The following is a 19,423-nucleotide window of genomic DNA, read 5'->3' on the forward strand; positions in this document are numbered from 1 at the left end:
TTTGTCTCACAACGTTACCAGGCTTCTCTTCAAGGGCTAATTGGTACTCCTTCTCCCTGCCGAGGTATGAAAATGCCTTTCCCTCATGTTTGGTGGGTCATATTTCATAAACCCTTTAACATTATCTAATAGTAATAATAATTTAAAAAATCTACACTTTTGCATGAAGTCAAGCACCAGAGTGCAAACTCTCTAGCCTACTTATAAAACACTGTAGAAGATTCCTGGATATACCTTATTTCCACTGGCATAGATGTCGATTTGTCTTAGAGGCTGCCTGCTTAAGATGGGTTTATAGTGGCTTTGCAGCAGGAGATTGAGGTGAGGAAACCAAAGAGCACAGGTACAGCTGGCTGTACCTCTACATTTTGACAACACTGGGGCCACGGAGATTGTCAGAGCAGCAATGCCTGCCAGCCTGAAGCTTCAAGGGCAGATCTAAACTGCGATCGAGCCTGTTGTCAATCGCGGTGCTCCAAAGGCAGAGATGTTGCAACTCGTGGGAGGGGGAGATGGTGAAGAGCTTGGCAAGACTTCAGCCTGCTCTTAGCCCTGTTAAGGATGAAGAATTTCCACAGCCTGGTGGTTTTCTCAAGTGTCAGGCTAGGGTCTTTTATTAAAAAGCCATCTCCTGACCTCAGTGTCTTTCTTGGGAATGCAGGTTCAACAGTTAGATCCAGCCTGAGCTGACAGCTTCATGCTATCCCAACTTGATGACTTCCATCTGAAGGTTTGATCCTACAGTCATGAAGGTCTCTTTAATTAGACAATATTCATTTCATTAACTCTGCTTTTAGAATATAAGAGCTTAACAGCAGGGACTGATTATTCTTTTCAGTGCAATGTAGATTTTTTTTTTTTTTTATGATCCAGTTGGGAAATACTTTTGGGAAACACTTGTTCAAAACAAAACAAGACAAAAAAGGGTATTTTTCTAAGCCAAGAAATAGTACTCCTAAAGAAATATTTTGGCTAGAGAAGGTTGTGCTGGGGTGGTACTAATGATGTACCTTTGTTGCAGCTCTAAATTCAGGGCAATGAGAAGTGCAGCAAACTGGAATCACTGTGCACCATGGGGTGACTCCGACATGCACACAACGCGGGGCTATCTGCATACACCCTCACTTATTCTCCCCATCCCTGCTTCTCATCTCCATCAGCCAGACCCTAAGCCCCTTCAGAACTGATGGCAAACTTTCCATCGAGACACACAGCCTGTGGACCTGATCCTGCAGGCTTGCAGTGTATGTCCATTCAACACATTGAACTGAAAACAGGCAGAGCCAGTAGGGTGTAGACAGCAAACCCCCAGGACCTGTGCTGCTAATTTCAGAGATACTTCTTAAAAAGAAAAAAAAAAAAGAGAGAGAGAGAGAAAAGGAATTGCCAAGATCTCAGGTAGGAAGGGCTGTAATGTGTAAGAATTTGGTTAAGAGGGGATATTAAATTTTATAATAGCAAGGCAGCACAATTAATGTGAAATCATCTGAGAGGGAATCAGGATATTAAACTCCAATTTGATCATTAATCCTTAGGATAGCAATATAAGTGGTATTAGCAGACCAAATTTTGGCTCCAGTATCTAAGGCTTTCTAATAAATCTCTTCACTGATGCATGCTGAAAATAAAACTTTTTTTTCTGAAGGGCCTACTTATGAGAAGCTCTAGGAGAGAAGGGTGACACTTCAAAGATGCTAAGTGTTCAGAAATGCCGCACTGCCCAGCCCTGACAAAGTTCTTGCTCCTAAGCCTTTGCAGCTCTGAGAGTGGAGCTGGTTCCTGTGTTTGGGGAAAGCCCGCAACACTGCTGGTGGGAAGGCTTCCCCTTGGCATTGCCAGGCTCTGGGATGACTGGAGGGCAGGGAGAGTGGCAGGAAAGCAGGAGTGGGCAGGGTGGGCTTTCCCATGGGATGGAGCTGGTGTCCCCCGCCCCCTCCATGCACTTTCCAGCTCTTTCTGGTGTTGGGCCAGAAAGGAGAGCCCTTCAGCTGGGGGGATGCCAAGAGAAGGAGGCAGACCAAGCACAGCAGGGATGGGCTGAGACACCTGGGGCTGGACCACAAGGAAGCGGGGACCAACGGGAGCCTCTCAGGCATCTCAGATTTTATGTGCTTTGCTCCAATTGCAAACCATGTTTCATCAGGAGAGTTGGGGCAGGTGGGAATTTCACTGTTCGTAGGACCTGGCTCAGAGCTTCCCTCAATATCAGCGTGTCCTCTTCTAATTTCATAGCCCCTCTGGTTTGCGGGAAAGGATTCCCACACAAGGCTTTAAAAAGCTGAGTCCTGTTAAGTTAAAGGCAGACTCCACCAGATTTCAGCTGTACAGCCACCGACACACATAGCCCCAAACGTGCTGCTGATGGAGCAAGGCCTGTGCTCTAGTCTTGCACACAGGAAACGAGACCTCACTGTGACCAAACAGCAGCCTGCCGCAGTCTGGGTGCAGACCCTCACTGTATGCAAGCATAACTCACAGGGCCCCCTGCCCACCCCTAAGTACAAGAGGTGTTTTGCAGACTTCTTGATTTCAGCTCATTCTTTCAGTGGGTTTCAGTCAACACAAGCTGTAGCTGTGTAACCTGGCCCAAAGGCAAAAAATATGCAGGAGATTTAATTTTTGAATCTTATTCTTTGGGGTCTTCTGTTTTTCAGTGTAAGTGTTTCATTACATTATATAGTGCCTTGGCTCTGAGGGAGCTGTATAAATAAAAGTACTGTTATATTATTTTATTATGGGTTTGGCTTTCCAGCAATATTCTAATTGATGAAGTTTTTCTTCTGATAATCTGGGTGCCTGACAGTATTGTGATAGCCAGGACCAAGAAGAAAACGGGACTACACTGTACTACACAGTGAAAACGTGGCAGCTTTTGCCATTGGATTTTGTGGAGCCAAGATTTTGCCCTATAAATCTCAGGAGTGCCTCCGACTGCAAGAAGGCTGAGACAGTCCAAGTCCGTCAGGTGCAGTAAACCTAGATGAAATGTGAATGTTGCAATGAATGAAGGTGTCAAATAGCATGCATAGCTCCATTTCCTTTGTTGGAGGGTGTGCGGAGAAAAATCAGGTTGCATTAATAGGATGTCACAGCTGAAGAACCTCAATGCTGCCATGAAGGAGGCAGTTGTAGGAGCCCCCTGCCACTGAGTGCCTGCATGTGGCTGCACAGCTCCACTGCTGCTACTTCTTCATTCACAGTCCTTATCTTGTCCCTCACACAGGATATCTGAATGAAGACTCCATGATACTATGTGTTTTGACTGCATAAAAACCCAAGGCCTGCCTATCTCACACTGGGCACCTAAAGCTTGGGTGTGCTTTTTGTCTATAGTATCTTCCTCTGCTCTTCGCTTGCAGAGGGGGACAGACCCGAATGTGACATTCTGAGGTGCTGTGATGAATCACAGGCAGCAGGAAATGGAGGAAACTTACACTGCTGTCTTTGGATGGGGTTTGTGTGCTATAAATACTGCACGAGGGGTGTTTGTCCTCTGTAAACAGGAGAAAACTTTGGATAATGTCTCATTAAACAAGTGCAGATGATCCCATGTAAAAAATCAGCTAAGATTCCCACAGAAAATAGAATACAAACGTGTAATTAAAACTGTGTTGTAATGAAGATATGATGTTGAGTTAAGGTTGGCCCAAGCTACAGACAGGGGATCATCAGCCAGTTAATACCAGGCCTTTGTGCTACCCTTTCCACCAGGGCAAATGGATCAGGATTAGACATGACCACCCAACTGAACTTTTATAGGGGCAGCTGGTACTCGTGAAATGAAGTTGTCCTGGTTTCAGCTGGGATAGAGGTTTTTTTCCTTCTAGTAGCTGGTGTAGTGCTGTGTTTTGGATTTAGTATGAGAATAATGTTGATAACACACTGATGTTTTGGCTGTTGCTAAGCAGTGCTTACACTAGTCAAGCACTTTTCAGCTTCTCAGGCCCTGCCAGCAAAAAGCTGGGAGGGGACATAGCCAGGACAGTTGACTCAAACTGGCCAAAGGGATATTCCATATGATATGATGTCATGTTCTGCATATAAGCTGGGGGGAGTTGGCCAGGGGAGTACGCCTGCTCAGAAACTGGCTGGGCATCACTCTGTGGGTAGTGAGCAACTGCATTGTGCATCATGTATTTTGTATACTCTATTATTATTATTATTATTATTATTATTATTACTAATTTTCCTTTTCTGCCCTATTAAACTTGTCTTTATCTCAACCACAAATTTTACTTTTTTTTTTTCCCTTTTTTTTCCAGTTGTCTCCCCCACCCCACTGGGGAGGGGGGAAGTGAGCGAGTGGCTGTGTGGTGTTTAGCTGCCCGCTGGGTTAAACCACAACAGAAGTGCATGACCACTGAGTGTTTTTAATCCAGCTGCAGGAAGTCAAGCAATAAACAACCTGCTACAGAACACTGGGAGGCAAAAATAACCTGCCACTATCTACCCAGGAGTTGTGACCTGAACTGGGGAGTCCAGAGGGTGGGTCTGCTGTGCTGCTGCTGGGTTGCTTCCTATCCTCAGCTCCTCCAGCTTCCCAGCTCAGAACCCTTTGAAAGGAGTGGGCTTTTCTCCATGTGTGCACACACAGAGACGGTGGTTACAGGGAGATAACAGATGTCTTCAAACCCACAAGGGAGGCGTGGGTGATTTCCACCTACACTCAAAGGTGGGAGAGAGGACAGCACCCTCAGGGAGGCCAAACCTCATCACAATCATGCTGGTTGATTTCCCTGGCCTGTACCAACAAGGGTATGCCAAAAAAAAGGTCTTTTATGTAGCAGGAAGGAAGGAATTGTCATCCCATGGAGACTAAGCCTGATCATTCTCTCTTTATCTCAACCCTGGAGGTGCTGGGCTTCTGGGCACCTCAGAGCACCTCACCAGACCCTCTTGTTGAAAAGTAAAGTGCTGCAGCATGATGTTTTCCTCTCCTCAGATCTTTTCCTCTGGTGAGACTGTGGTCAAGGTCTGGATTGAGAATGCTTCTCCTTTTGTGATCGGTTCTCATTATGTGGCCTCCAGTGCTCTTTTATGCTGTTCTTCTCCTCTATTCTTCTCTGCACTTTGAAGTGCTCTTGCATGAAACAGCATGACATAAAATAAAATGACACTGGTTATTAACACAAATGAAACATTTGGTTTCAATTATCTCCCCTCTCTCCAGTTGTGAGGAGTGAGAAATCACTCATAAACGCAGGCAGCATTTTAAGAAATTGCAGGCTTCACAGAGCAAGAGAAAGGAAGAAAAGCAGGCCCCGAGATACTGAGCTTGTCATAGCATACAAAATGATAAGAGAGAAAAAGAGCCTTGCCTGGGGTGCTTCCAACATGCATGGACAGAGCTGCATGGGCTGAAAATAAGAACAAAATTAAACACCAAAACAGAACTGTCAATTAAGCCCTAAACAGAGAATTGGCTCTGCCACTGACCTAGGGGTGACCTTTGGAAAGTCACTTTGCCTCTTCACATTTCTGGTTTCCCACAGGCTGTGTTTTTGTCTGTTTGGCCTGTCAACAGAGGAACTGAAGGAGGAAAAGGTCTCTTTGGTCAAGGCTTTTTTCCTGACATACCTCTATACTGCTCCCAGCTTCAGGAGGATATTTCTAGGCAGAATTCCTCTAACTGCTCCACAACAAGGAAGAAGGGCCCACTTAAAAAAAAAAAAAAAATCTTTGTGTCTCTCTCAATTTGCTACTTTTACTATCATTTTGTCCCCTCTTCCATTCTGCCAGATAATGTTTAACCTTTAGAAATAGCATGCATGGCCTCTTGAGCTGAGAGCAATAAAAAGGCTTAGCAGTATGCAAAACAGAAATCTATCCAACCTCAGGGTAGCACAAGCCTATTATCCCAGCCTGTTCCATAAAACAGCTGACTTGACAGCCCATGTCAGTATGGAATGTAGTTAGCTCTGGGTTTTTTCATCTCTGCTTAAAAACGATCCCATTGAACCTAGGCTATGATGCACTGCAATTGGCATTCCTAGGGCTTGCACACGTCTTGAAAGGACGACTACAACAAAACCTTCTCCAGGGACTGCAGCACTGGCCATGCAACTCAGCAGAAAGATGCCCTTCTCACCCTTCATTTGAAATAGACTTGTTGCACACCAAAACTCTGAGAAAGGATAGGACCAGGGATAGATGTGGCTGGGCTGCACAGTTTGCTGTACACAGGCTGCACCAGTGAGAAAAGGGCTAGCTAATCATGTGCTTTTTGATCCTTGAGAGATCCCTTGTCTCTCCTGAGGTACAGCACAGCTGCTGTTTAGAAGTGTATAGCATCGCAACACATGGATGTAAGGAAGGGAGGGAAGCAAAATAGCATGTGCGGTAGAGGAAACTTTAAGTAAGCTAAAGGCTATTACTCATATGAAAGCCAGAACCTCCACCCAAGCCCTCTTAGTTTTCTCCAGCAGTGCAAAATGGACAAAAAAAAAAAAAAAAAAAAAAAAAAAGTGCTTTTCCCTGAAAGAGTCTTTAAGGGAATTGCCCTGTGGCAGAGAGATGATATAGGCATTTGTGGGGCAGCTGTTTCTTTTTCATTATGAGAGGGATTTATTACAAGAAAATCAAGAAACTTTATGGAAAGCAGGTAATTCTACGGGAAAAGAAAACATATTTCTTTTCAGCTTTTTCAGATTTTTGGCCCTCATTTTGTATGTGGTGATCAGAGGGCCTCTTTCTTCTGCAATGTAATTGCTGCAACAGTCCCATGGAGAGGTGAAGAGCAGAGCTGGATGCTCAGAGGGGAAACTGTTTTTCTTACCTTTGGTGTCAGCTTGCAGTGTTGAAAAGTAGATAAAGCCTGGGGTGGGGGAACACATTTGTTTTACCCTGTTCATCTCTCCAGCAGGAGATACTGTGACACTCTCACTATCAGTTTCCTAGAAGTGGTATAATGCAGGAGCAGTGGGAACAGTCTTTGGATAAAATCCCTGGAAGGAGATATCTCTGCCCTAACACTTCAAGAATTTGGAGCTTTGCTTCAGATGTATCTTAAGCACCCTTGAGAGCTGGGGGCTAGGAGTATGAACATCTTTAGAGGAGTGGAGTAGCAATTAAGCTTTACACACAGAAGAGAGGTTTGTGTGTGTTTGTCCATCTTGTGACCAACATGATCTTAAGCCAGGGTTGGGTGACAATAAGGAAAACTGAGCACAGCACGTAGTGCTAACTGGGGTGACAGAAGGGATTTTTCAGGCATCTTAGGTCTTCCTGCCCACCTCACCGATGGTACCTGCACATTAACAGTGAATGAATCTGTGACAGCTGATGACCATTGCCTCCCATTTGAGTCCTTCAGCAGCAGCATGTCGGATGCTGCTTTCCCACCTCTGGTAGGAATGCAGGTCCCTGTTGACAACCCACTGTAGGCTGGCAAAGACCAAGAGACAAAAGTGCCAACCCCCTGCAGTACCTGTGTCTTCTACTACCCTCTTTGCTGGCTACTATGGGACAGTGGTGGGCACAGAGCACTGGGCTGGGACTGGGAGAAACCCCTTGTCCTTCTACCCAGGATATCAGGCCAGTCACTCCGTTCTTCTCTCACCTCACCTCATTTCCAAGAGGTCTCTGAGGTGAAGGACACAGGTGGGGGACATGTCCCTGGCAGACTATAGCACCCATGGGAATCAAACACTCAAAGAAAGTCCAGTCCCCAAATCCTTGAGGCTTCACATAGCCTCACTCAATTTCAAAATACAGTACAATGCTCTAAATTTATCATTATCCACTTAAAAAAACAATTGTGAGGCAAGTAGGGACAAGGTGTGCGCTTTTAGGGAGAATGTGTTTTGTCTGGTTTTCTACTTGTAGTGGTTTCTGTTTTTTTGTGTAGGGTGGGAGAATATGCCCTGTAAAATGGGGACAGCTGATCTTTTACAAATATAAAGCCAGAAAACTCCACAGAATGGACAAAGAGTCACCTTGAAAGGGTGTTTCAGTTAGGTTTTCACAGAGATTATTAATACAAGTATACCACATGATATTAATGCAGTTTACCCTTCTCTTTTATTTGTTTGTTGTCAATAAATCTGCAAATACAGGCTTTTCAGATTTGTTATACTGCTGCACTTGGTTTCTAAAATGAGTTGAATAACCTATGTTTTTCATCAGAGACCCATAATCATTAGCCTTGCCTGCCTCCCACTACCCAAGGAGTGGAGTCGGAGCTGTGCCCCAAATGCACCGTCTCCTTTCTCCCAGAAAACCACCTTCCTTCCTCTGCCAGCTCCTAGCTCCAGCTTGGTTTTCCACCGCTAAAGGGCTGCCCATGACTCCAGATTTCCCTCTCAGCACAAACTGTTCCAGACCTCCCTACTCTGAAGGCTGCAAGTCTTCATTTCTCAGCCTCTAATTGCCTCTGTCATTTAGCTATGCAATGCGAAGGGCTGCTCAGATACACACCAGAGTGTGGCCAATGCATTCCCCACAAACAATAAGCTGTCACCTTTGCTGTGGTGAAGTCTCCAGAACATGGCACACGTATCGCTTACAGAAATTTGGCCCCATTGGTTTGTCATCCTGTGCAGCTGGGGAATAAGAGGTTTCTATTGAATGTCAGCTCTTATTTATTAGAACTTGCAGTCAAACAATAGCCCACACACAGGGAGTGTCTGACAGACAAAAAAATATGCATGCAACTCCATAAACACCTCAGCCTTGGTTTTTGTGTGTGTGTGAATGCAGGGGACACTCTCTCCTTCATACTTCACATGCTACTTCTAGACTTCTGCCTATTAACTGCTTTGGTTCTCTGGATTGCTGGTTAGAGATATGTGTATGTCCTCTTCCCTGAGAACCACAAAAAGCAGAAATACAGGCTATGTTGAACTGCCACACTCCTACAGAAAGTTTCTCTGTTAAGAAGATACTATCTCCCAGTGCCACACTAATTTCTGCTTATTCTCTCTTGTTGCCAATCCAGTGTGGATGTGCCATGAACTGACAGTGGGTTATAAGAGATAACAGACCGTATGTTTGTTTTCATGTTGTGAAGTAAGAAGCAGCACACAAGCCCATGTGACTTTGTGGGGGGAGGGGGGAATCACCAATTTTGTCTAGTTCAACAGCAGAAATTTTTGAAAAAAGGGTATAATTTTCATTGTTGGCAAACATCTTCTGAAGTTTCATGGAAATTTTCATGTGAATGTTTTTTTGATCTACTTCTATAGCAGGTTTGAAAATGAGGTAAATAACTTAACAGTGTCCCACTGAAAGAAAAATGCTTTTCAGCATTGAAATGCAGTTTTGATGGAAGGAATTGTCACTTTTTGGAAAATCCAGAAAGAAGGAGACTACAAAAGCTGGGAGGTGACTGGCAATGTCCTTAGAGCGCTTGTCAGCACCTCTGCCTTCCTGGACTCACCTTTGAGGAAGCCTAAAGGCAAAGGAAAGGCAGACAGAACAGGAGAGGTGCTACTATGTCAGCATTACCTGACAAAGAGCTCCAATAGCAAGGTAGATTATTGTCCTAAGTGATGCCATCGAAAAGCCAGACACATACACTTTAAAGCTTTACTCACTTACTTAATCCAGAGCTACCGCAACGGCAAAAGGATGTAGAAATTGGTGAAATGGCAAATCTAAACGGAAGTGGACCCACACTGGACAATAACTACAGCACCCAGAATCTTGGCTAGAGCATGGGGAAATTACTTAGATGTGCTGTTAACCATGTTATTTGCCTATTTCTACCATCTCTTCAAATTTCTTTGGCCATAATTCACACACACACACACACACACACACACACACACACACACACACACACTTTCCTTCCACTGCTTATGAGCATGGGCTGGCTTGTGAAGACAGTCATGTACTACTACTGTAACGTTCCTTATGGCATTTATTCAAGCTTTGCAAACAATTGGTGATTTTTGAATGATTGGTTGCTTGTGTGTGAAAATCTGGTCCTTTTATGTGCCTCAGATCAGGCACCTGAAATCATCAGCTGTTGCCAAAAGCGACGGCCTCAAGGCTCATTGCTCTTACAAATGCTGCCGAAAACCAGAGGAGCATCAGGAAGCACGCCTGTGCCTCTTACAGTAGCTATAGAGCTCTAACGCACTTCAATACAAGAGAGACCCAAATGTAAAAATTAAAGCCAAGAAAGGACATTTGAAATTAATAAGAGCAGACATATGATTTAAAGCCACATAATGTTCGTAAAGGCCACTGAATATGACAAGTGCCTCAAGGAATGCATCCAACACCATCCCGATAACGGGAAAGGAGGATTTTTGTAGACATGTTTATAAACATCTTGGGGAATCACTTAAGTAGTAATCTCATGGGGATGCTCTGTTGTTCATTCCATTATATAGACAGTCTGATTGAAAATCTAAATCCTGGGCTGTATGTATTTTTCCCCTTCTTCTGCACTTATTGTTTTAAGCTTTTTTCTAATTAGCTGATTCAAAGTCTCTCCAAAGAAAAGTTTATATGACATTGTTGCCACAAGGATTCTTGCCAAGAAAATGAGCAGGGCAGATGCTGGCTGACTTGTTGATTCACTCACTCAACAAAAAGCTATGTGGATGATTTTGTTTTCCTCTGAGGTGCAGACTGTCTCTTTCCTCCATACTTTCTTGGACCTGCCTAATACAAGCTGTTGCTGAATTTCTGTTAACCTGCTCCTGTCTGGAAGTCAAGGAGTGGTTTGCTATTGACTTCAAGAGCTCCAACCACTGTCTCTTCTTCCTCTAAATCAGTTCTTATCAGTTTGTCTAGCTGAACCTGGTTGGTATCCTCCTACCTCCATTTCCTACTAATCTCTAACTCATATCCTGATTCCACTCAGGGAAAAAGAAGGGATGTAAGAAGTTCAAGGGCTCATTGGAAAGTAAATATTTATTTTTATTTTTGGATGGGAAAATTAGGTATTGAATTTAATCAACATTTTTGTGCAGCATGCTTCCCTCAGATTGTTTAGGTATTCCATGTGAAAGCCAAAAATTAGGGGAAATGTGGGGCTTTTACAAAAAAAATAAATGTTTACTGAAAATGAAGACAACGATTAATCACTGCTACATTTTATGCAGAGGTGAAGAAAGTTCTTTTCCAAATGCCTCTGATAGACACTTGTAAGACCTTTTAGGGGGAAAAAGTTAACTTAGATCAATGGGAGGATTTGCTTCTGATCCTCCCCCTCTAATCCATAAAACAACCCTAAACTCCCTCATGGATTATATCTTCAAATATGGATAGGATCTGGGGTGTGGCCAAAATTTTCTGCCTACTGTGGGATTCATCTCAATCGCCCACAGCAGAATGTCTTTTTTATTTACATTGCAATGCAAACTTTTGGAGTTACTCTGCTAAAGGACACAGATCTCTACTGTTTCACTACCAGTGGCCTTTCTTTTATAAGTTGAAACCTATGATAACTGGTTAAAAAAGACATCATTATATGAAATAGCACCACTATGTTGCTCTTCTGTATGGTGCTTTTTTATTGTACTCATTTTATATAAGTAATTTTGTGTTCATTCTGTGTAAGTCTGTGTCTCAACAGCCATATGTCGACTGTAGAAAAAGAGAACAAGTAATTTTTTTTGGGGGGGTAGAAATTGTACCTTTTTCATTTTTCATAAATAAGTATATTTAGGATTAAGTTAAATTACTAAGGAACTTAAAACTGACCCTTAGGCACAAACACCTCCCCATGTGTTAAAAAGACAAAGAATGAAAAGTCTTTTTTCTAGGATTCTGCTGGATTTCCTGGAATTACTATAGATAAAAATGTAACTTGATGTGTTAGATTATAAATCACAATTTGCATGTTCAGAGATTGATTTCTTGCATCATGATCTTCACTCACTTTGATTTCAGCCACTTTAAAGCTCTCCACCTTAACGTAAAGGGCAATTGCTTACTCCTTCTGTCAAAATGGTATAAAGAACAAAATATCTGGAGAAATTAAACGGTGATGTCATTCCAAGAGGGAAACACATATCAGCTGTGAAACTTTCTGTTTCTCACTCCACCTTGGAAATATTTGGGTACTCCTGAGAAAATAAATATGTATTTGATGGCAACTTGGACAGAATTAATAGTGCTACACAGAAATGAGAGGGAATGAAACATCAACACACCCTGGGTACACTGAAATTATTTCTCAGCATAAACAATACTATGTAATGTACTAATTCCCTTTTCTTTTAGTGAGAAAAGAAAATCAGAGTTATAAACTCAAGCTGTGCTCCTCCTGATATATCTGGCTCAAGCTGAGAATGACCTGGTTTCTATGTTGATAAACCAGGCTTTCTTGCGCTATGCTAGCTAGGACCTTTATAACTCTGAATTTAAAAATTACACATACTAAACAACTCAAACATACACAAACACATTGCCTTATAGCATGAACCTTTACAGCTAGGGAACGGAAAGTGGAGCAGAAAAAAAGTGAACTGAAAAGTTAAGACCATGGCCTGGAGTTTGGGAAAGGTGATTTTGAGTGCTGGCTTCATCCCAAGCTGTTTAGATTTGTGACACTGGTGCTAGAGCTTACAGTTCAGTTTCAAAGCTCACTTCCCACAGCCTGACCTTTCCCCATTCCTAATGAAACTGACCATAATTTAAGGACTTAAGCAAGTTCCATACTAAAAAAATTAGCCTACCTAGCAATCATGAGGGTGAAGCTTGACTGACTGCTTAACAGTCATCTTAGGGCACAGGGCTTCCTTGTCCCTTCATCCAGATGAAGAATGACCATGCCTCACCGATGGCTCGGCAGGAATCAGAGGTCCTAACAGGCAATTTGACATGTGTTTCTAATGTAGGACACCGACCAGCTGTATCTTTCATGACTACAACAAAATCAGCACAAAAGAACTTGGTCTTTTAATTTTATAGCTCCATGTAGACATGTAGGACTGAATATTTGTTTACTCAGTTGTCTAGCTGTGTTTTCTAGGCCCAGATAAAAAGTTGAAGTAGAAAGCCTAACCCTGCAGCTGAGTATCTAGAAGTTTAACACCTCCCACCCTTTGCTTCCCCAGCAACTTGTGCAACCACACAGACAAAGTCGTAGCCAGAACCAGACACCCATTCTGAGTGTCTTTCACAGAATCACAGACTAATTTAGGTCAGAAGGGACCTCCAGATGTCACCCTGTCCTACTCTCTGCTCAAACTGGGCCTAACTAGATCAGGTTGCCGAGGAACCTGTCCCGTTGAATCTGGAACCAGTGAAAACAGCATTGAATACCCATGCCTTTACCATGCCCCTTGTCACTAGGTCTCTGTCCCACTAAGCAGTGAGCCCACAGTCTTCTTAGCCTTCCTTTTTCTGCCAGTGTTCTTATAGAAAGACACTGTGGTCCTTCACCTTCCTTGCTGGTTTCAGCTCCTGATGAGCTTTGGCTTTCCAGACCCCATTCCTACATTCACAAGCAATGTCTTTGTATCTTCTGAGTAGCCTGTCCCTGATTCCACCTTCTGAGTCCTTGTCTCTGCATGTGAGCTCAGACAGGAGCTCCACGTTCTCTGTGTTGACTTATTGCCAGAGCTGCTCAACTACCTGCACATTGCAGCAGACCGTTCTTATGGTCTGAACAGGCTGTCCTTGAAGATCAGCTGGCTTCTCCTGGGTCCTTTTAATCCCCCAAGGGCAGTTTGCCAGGAGACTGTGCCAAGCAGGTCCCTGCAGAGGCCCGAAACTGCCCTTTTGAAGTCCAGGCTTGTCATTCCGCTGTTTGTCTTGCTCAGCCCTCTCAGGAACTTAAAAACCACAGCCTCATGGTCCCTGCAGCTGAGGCTGTCCTCAGCCTTCACATCTTCAGTCTTTTCTTAATTGTTTGTGAGTATCAGGTCCAATAGAGCATCTCCCGTAATCAGTTTGTCAATTGCATGCATCATGAAATTGTCCTCCTTAAGCTCCAGAAATCTCCCAGATTACTTGAAACTTTGTTAGGTGTCTCTATCACACAGCACCCTGCCTTTCAAGTCAGTGACTTCAGTCATAAGCACCCACAAAACCTAATACATTTTTGCCCATTAAATGCAAGCAAGACTGAATTTTGTTATCTTCAGAGGCATAAGTGCATTGATGAACCCTGCTTAATCCTTTCCAGTGACACATAAAGGACATGTTGTGGAGTGGGATGATTCTCATCCAGTGATCCCTTTTGTTTAATTAAAAGATAATTTTGGTAGCCCTGAAGTCAGCCGTGAATTCAATTTTATTGACTGTCTGTTTTTTAATTAAATGCCCAGCCAGAATATTGAAGATGACTATGTCTCCTAAAAGAATGGATATATGAGTCAGGCTCTCAGGACCACACAATGCTGGGAGAAAGGAGACCTGTTTTCCTCGGGCTTTTTTTGCTGAGGACTCCATTACTCTCTGTTTCACAGACGAGGCACTTCACACCCCCAACACCAACACAAACCTCTAGCAGTCCCCAGCAGACAGAGCCATCTGAGATCCACTTCCAAAGAGAAACCCCAGGCTTCATTTTTTCAGAAGCAGAGTGTAGTCAGCACTGATCAGAGGTCTTGGAGGTGACAGCTAAGCAAAGGACCAGTCTGATACCTTCACATGTGGCTGAGCTCTTCACACCACCCTTCCCATCCTTTACGAATCAGTGTTGTCTATGTCTTCCCTTGCATGATTGTATCCATCTCTAATCACCAGACAGTGCAGTCTCACTCTCTGTCCTCAGTGCCAGTCTTTGTGGAGGAATAGAAGAGGATGCAACCCAGTCTCTGAGACCATATTCTCCTGCAAGGAGTGAACTGCCACTTTACACTGCTGTAATGCCGGCACAACTGTATCGAGTGCAGCACACTGAATTCAGAGTCACTGCAGCTTGCAGGAGGATGCCTTCTTCTTAACAGCAGGCTGGATTACCGAGTCATGCAGTAAGTGCTTTGCCAGCAGAGCTACCATGTGGCAAAGCAGGTTGTTTTCCTAGAATCAAATTCTGAAACACAAATTAAGCACTACTGGGGTGCCCTGCAGCTTTGCCAAAAGCAGCAAACTAGATAGAGAAAGACAAAGCTTAAAAATAAAGTCTCTGTGAGCCAGCTGCCTGGGACTACCCTTAACAATTTGATTTAAGAATTCTTCATCTACCTCAGCTCACATGCAGTAGTAATGCCTTGAGAGCGCTGTCAAAGTCTGTCCATTTCCCTTCAATCACTCCCCACTCCCCACCTGCCTGCTTTGGAGACTGAAGGCCTATTGCAGAGCTTGGCTGATGCGCAGTGCCCAGGAATGGGAGAGAGTCTGTGTCCTTGCCCATGGGAAGGAAGACAGTTCAGGGCAGGACCTCATGGTTCAGCTGTGGTGCGTCCTGCCAAAAAAACTCCAGCTACCCTTTTGGGTTGCTAATGTGGACTAGATACACAGTGCAAGAAGGTGAGCAATGACTTCATCTCAGAAAAGTTGGGGTCCACTTTTTGCACTTCTACAGGCAGCCACATACCCTCAGTTGAGGCACTGAGAAGTGTTTAAGCCTCTCACTTTGGTAGCAATAAGAGTTTGACGCCAAAGTAACTATAAGGATGGGAGTGTTATCCATGTGTATAACTTCTATGGGATGACGTTCATATGCAATCAGGATTGTGAACTGAGGAAATACCCAAAAGGATCTGTCATAAGCATGTAGTTGAAGAAAGCTGTATAGAATTACTTGCAGCCTGCTGCCTTAGAAAGCAAGATGTATCCTCCAGTGGTAAGAGCCCACTATATTGTTCAGGGGAACGGGTTTAATAAAATAGCCTACCAGGATAAATCAATTCATTTTGTTGCAGAGACGCTTTACGGACTTTTTATCCAAAGCTCTGCCAGATGCTACTTCATACGACACAAGAAGTTTCTTCCTTTTCTCTCACCACAGCAGTAAGCCACTTCTCCCTTTCCTCTCCCCTCAACCAACGCTTAGTTGAACTTTAATTATAAGCCCAGGTCTGAGGCCGAAAGAAACTTGTTTGTCTGAGTACCGCTAGTCATGCAGAACTGGATGCTGTTCTTGTCCAAACTGCTAAAAGACTTCACTGTTGCTCAGAAACAATGATGATTCAGGATGAAGTGAGGCAGAATTTGAATCTGTGCTCTAAACAGCACATGACAGTAGCAAACAGCAATGGGTATCTAACTTGGCCCAACTCTTTTCTGTATACTTTCTATTACTCTACATAGGGAAGGATTCCCATCAGAAAATTTCACAGCACAGCTCAGTGGCCAAGAGCTGCCTTTCAGCCCCAGAGGGTGACTGCTGCAGCCCTCCAGATCAGGAAGGCCAGGCACAAAGGCCACCTGCACACAGGAAGGCTCACATTTGAAGAAACGGCAATGTGCAGGCAGCAGCAAAGAGGAGGCTGATGACAAGGGACCCGGCACCTTCCACGTGCTCATCTCACTTGCTCTGTGAGGACTCCCAGTCTTTTACCTGAGGAAGGCAGTTAGGGCTTTTAAAGATTCTTCTCTTCCAAAGGCCTCAGAGCAACTTTGTAAGGCAGAAGGCTTTATGAAAGGCACCACAGATAATTTGTATCTTGGTCACAGGACTGCAGCCAGAAGATGAAAAACATAGCTGTAGGAGAGTGTTCATGATATGGCTGTGGCTCCCCACTGGTGCATGCCCAATTCCTTTCAATGACTCATGACCTCCCACTTCCTGCTCTGATCAGGTCAGAAGGTGAATCACTAAAAATGACAAAAGGGGGAAAAAATAATTCCTTGTCCATACATTTGGTTGCTGGGTCTCCAGAGGCAGTGGGATGGGTGCTGGAGGGCTGGGAACAAAGATGAGACTCAATTCCAGGTCCTGGAGCCTAACATGAAGTATACTGGGGGATTTCTGCAGAGAAAGCCAGTTTCTTGTGAGATTCACACCCTCAAACCCCAAGACCACAGTGCCTATACAGGCCTGGGACAGAATCTGACCTCAGCATGGCTCTGCTGTTGATGGCAGTGTTTGTGCTGATAGATCAAATTGGAGAGTCCAAGCCAAGATGAAAATGGCAAGAGACAAAACAGCAACAGCAGGGGGCTTGACCACATACCTATTCTGATCCTTCCCTGCCTCCCATCACTGCTACTGTACCAGGGGCAGAGCCCTCACAGGGGAAGAGCAGAAGGGAAAGGGTTAATGTTTCACATTGCCCAGAGGCAGTCAGGTTATGCTGTTGTCTCAGCACATGACAGGAGGAAAAGAGAGGAGAGAAAACTCTGTCAGACTTGCACCATGGACAAAGCAAAAGCTGGCTCCTCTACTAGGTTTGAAAGAACTCTGCTAAATAGAGTTGACAGAAGGTCTCTAGTGGTTCCTCACCTGCATGAAAATTCCTTTCCCTTTCTTGTCTATTGGTCCCTATCCCAATCCCTGCCTCTTCCAGAGCCGGCAAGTTGCTGCACTCTTCACAGAAGGTTTAGTTCTTTGGCAGACAGTACCACTCATGAGAGGTTTCTCAGGCACGAGCATCATCTCATTGGCCTATTTGCCTTTCTTCCCCTTTCATCTCTTGTTTGTTTTCCTTTCGTATCCAGAGAACTCACCCCTTTGCCAGACCATTTGCATGTTTTGTAATAGGTGCCGATGGTGCAAATGTCAGGAAGCACACGTTGTCTATTATTTACGCAAAGCATTATTTACCTCTAGGTTATTTACCTTGTATTATGTATTTATTTCTTCCCTATTCAGACCTTTGCCCAGCAATATACTCAAAGGAAAATCTAAGTTTAAGAACTGCAGGTGTGCTTTTGAATGGCTGGGGCAGAAGAAGAGACTAAGCTGTTAGTTTAGGTGTTAGGAGCTCTGGTCTGATCCCTGCCTTGCCACTGGCCCATTACAGTGTCTTGGGCAAACCTCTGTCCCCAACAGGCAGTAGAGGAGAGGTGTGTTTGTACAGCTGCATGCACAGCGAAGTGCTATGGTCTGCTGTCATCAGGATAACATATTGTTCCTCAGAGTAAGATAATTTTCTGCCTCTTGGCTTTACGTGGTGAAGCATGCTTCCTCAGGGTACTACTGCAGGAGGTAGTCAAGCACCGTTCAGTGCCTTTCTAGACTTGAGTCTCTATCAGAAAGGATGGGACAAAGGTAGTATCCAGAAAGCATTCAGGGGTATCCTTACTTTATCTTTACAAAAACAGTCTAGTTCGCAGTTCAGGCTGAGGCTACTGCTGGAGCCTGTTACAGAAACACACACTCAGCACAGCTCCAGTGCCCTGGTCAAAGCTGAGCAAAAAGGAAAAAATGAGCAGTCATCTGAATGGACAGGTAAATTCCTGTTTAAAGATGGCATTTTCAGAGCCCAGTGCCAAACAGACCCACCAAATCAGACCTCTAGCTAAACTGATCACTCAGTGCATCGCAGGTTGTAAGGAGCTCATGGATGTTTCAATAGCTCAGTAGTTAGAGGGTGTTAAAAAGAGAGAATAATAGTTATTCACACGGGCCGTAAGAAGTTCATATTGTTCCTGTGCTTATAAATCCTGTCTCTAATGTGCTAATGACATCTATTGGTCATATATTGGCCCTTATAAAACTATCTTTAAATGGGACTACAGTATGAAATGTGGCTGCACTGAATGGGCCTTGAGGACATGCTGACAGAGAACTTTTTCTTGTTGCACCTTTAAGTCATCAAATGGAGTAAGTCTTGCCACTCTGTGCCATATCACTGAAATCACAGAAGCCCACAGAGAGGTGTTTACAAAATAACTCATTAAATATCATTCACTGAAGAAATCTATAAACAAGTGATATAGCTGCATATCTGGGAAATTTACCACTGATTTTCTCAAGCAGCTTTGAAAATAAAGTGTAAGCAGAATGAAAGAAGACAAAATTCCCCAAATCAGTTTGAAAACTAAATGGGTGCCTGTCAATTAGTCACAAGGCTTTGGTGATAGTCATTGCAGGAGATAATTATCACATTGGGGAAAAAAAACCCCAAACCTTGTGATACAGGTCCACTAAAGCCTTACGATTAATTTACAGTGTAATTTTCAGTTGTCCTTGATTATCTTTCACTTCTACTTACCTTCATGAGGGCCCACAGTTACTAATACCTGAATTTAAAGACCTGCTTTCTTTTAGGAAGAGCCCCATCTTTCACAGTGACACAGGGGGAAGTAAATCTTCTTCACCAGTATTCATAAACTTGGCCCGCTCTTCAGAACAGAAAAAAACCCAAGGTATGAAAAGAGGAACTGTCATGACCTACAAAGCAGTGAATGGGCTTCAGATCACCCATCTTGCTCCAAGAATAATTTTTCCATGGAAGACCATGCAATACAGGTTTATCTCCCAAAACAAATGAATATGCCAAGTTTTTCAGTACTGTAGGCCAGTGGGATTTCTGCACAGACTGAGATCTAAACTCAATTCTCAGTTTCTTTATATTTTTTGAACACATATTGACTTTGCTATAGACTACCACCCTGATAATAATCATTT

This window comes from Pelecanus crispus, chromosome Z, assembly GCF_030463565.1.
Source record: "Pelecanus crispus isolate bPelCri1 chromosome Z, bPelCri1.pri, whole genome shotgun sequence".
NCBI classification, from domain to species: domain Eukaryota; kingdom Metazoa; phylum Chordata; class Aves; order Pelecaniformes; family Pelecanidae; genus Pelecanus; species Pelecanus crispus.